We start from the raw sequence: 2,500 nt of genomic DNA on the forward strand, positions 1-2,500 counted from the left end.
TCGTTTTCTTTTTCGTAGGGACCCTTCAGATGTTTAGACCTTTTTGTCCCCTTTTTGTGAAGATTCCCTTTTTTCATATTTCTTTTCTTCCCCCCACACTCCCCGCCACCCCCACACCCACCCCAAGTGAGGGGAGGTTTATCGCATGTTTGTTTTGCTGTCTGGCTGATTAAAAGAGCTTAACTGAAAGGATGAGCCTCTCCATTTTGTCTTAAAGGAAATTTTCTCTTGCGTTTCTCTCTGTAGCTTCAAGGAGGACATATGTTTGTTGAGGAGGACATAGGTCATCCTTAGGGTCAACGCTGAATTCGCTGGGTTAGATGGGTATAGATAAAGAATTGGGCAGGAGTTTGTGGATGGTATCTTGTAAGTGGCAGTGAAGAGATATTATGCAAAGCGTTAAGGAACCGAATAAGATTTTTTTTTTTGGGGGGGGAGGGGTCTTTCTTAATAACTTTATGATTTCCTCCACGTCTTGCCCAAAGAGATGTTGAAGATTTAGGATTTTTCTTTGTGCAAAATAGTATTATAGAAACTCCGGAAACAAATTTTTAAAATTACTGAGATCTTTTTACCAAAGAGGTACTGGGAATTTCATAAATACTGATTTTTTCCAAAGATCTTTTTACCAAAGAGGTACTGAGAATTTCATAAATACTGATTTTTTCCAAAGATCTTTTTACCAAAGAGGTACTGAGAATTTCATAAATACTGATTTTTTCCAAAGATCTTTTTACCAAAGAGGTACTGAGAATTTCATAAATACTGATTTTTTCCAAAGATCTTTTTTACCAAAGAGGTACTGTGAATTTCATAAATACTGATTTTTTCCAAATATCTTTTTTACCAAAGAGGTACTGAGAATTTCATAAATACTGATTTTTTCCAAAGATCTTTTTACCAAAGAGGTACTGACTATTTCATAAATGCTGATTTTTTTCCAAAGTAGGATTACATAAGTCTACAAATGATAATCAGTTTTCACAGTTACAAATAAAATCACGAAAAGTAGGTCGATATGGGGTAGAACGGTCATAGGATAAGAAAAAATGAGAATACGGAATATGAACAAATAAACACTAACTCAGTAGTTTTGTTTGCTAACGAAAGCGTTTATAAATGCACACACGAATACATACACATAACCACACACACACACACACACACACACACACACACACACACACACACACACACACACACACACACACACACACACACACACACACACACACACACACACACACACACACACACACACACACACACACACACACACACACACACACACACACACACACACACACACACACACACATTGAAGCTAGACATGATAGAGAGTAAAGGTACTTGTACAGTGTAGACATTTTAGCTAGTTTTGCTATGGCTACAGCTCTTTTTAAATTGTGTAGATAGAAATGAGAGTGCTATTGTTAAACTTAGTCTCTAATATCAGTACAGTTGTTGTATTCTAGTTAGTGTTGTAGTGAACACAAGATGACAAACACATAACCAAGACTTCTCTAGATCTATTTGTCGACTTAAATAGATTTTGTCGCTCTAGGTAAAGGACCGCTTTGCAGCGTGAGTAAAATAACCTTCAAGGAAAAATGGAAATGGGGTAATGATCAAACAATGCTAATACATCAATATGAAAGGCTCCCAGGATTGTGGAATGTGTCCTTGATAGAGAACCTACGATAAAGAAAAGAAGGGATATGATTTAAAAGAAATAGCAAAGACATTAAGTATTCCTGATTCAGAAATCACACGAAAGTGGCACAATCTGCTTTGCCAAATGAACATTGGAATGAGGAAAAAAAAAGAGGAAAAGTGGCATAGAGTATCTTATCTTTTCATTCCAGGGGTCCTTTTTTCCACCAAATATTGATATTCTTCAGAAATCACACGAAAGTGGCACAATCTGCATTGCCAAATGAACATTGGAATGAGGAAAATAAAAATAAAAAAGAGGAAAAGTGGCATAGAGTATCTTATCTTTTCATTCCAGGGGTCCTTTTTTCCACCAAATATTTATATTCTTCGGTACACATACGTAGAAAGTTACTGTAGGTAATTGCATCGTCATCAGCCATTTCTTTCAACAATTTAGCATGTGATCCCTCTTTGTTTCATCTGAATATCCATTTTCTGACCGAAACACTTTTCTTCCTCTTCTTTTCCTTCAAATCCTTCATTGTGACTAATGTTATAGTTGCAGCAACTAGTTGCCTCGACCGTGACATCTCACCACACACAAGTCTCAAGTATGACTATCTAAGACTTCTCCTTCTAACGAACTCCATTGCACATTAACGGTAGAGCATCTCGCTATGCATTTGCTGGCCCACACACTCCCTTTTCTTCCTCTTCTTCTTCTTCAAATCCTTCCTTATGACTAATGCTACAGTTGCAGCAACTAGGTGCCTCGACCGTGACATCTCACCACACACAAGTCTCAAATATGACTGCCTAAGACTTCGTCAAACAAACCCCAGTG

This window comes from Oratosquilla oratoria, chromosome 16 (assembly GCF_046742065.1).
Source record: "Oratosquilla oratoria isolate Oo_2021 chromosome 16, ASM4674206v1, whole genome shotgun sequence".
NCBI lineage: Eukaryota > Metazoa > Arthropoda > Malacostraca > Stomatopoda > Squillidae > Oratosquilla > Oratosquilla oratoria.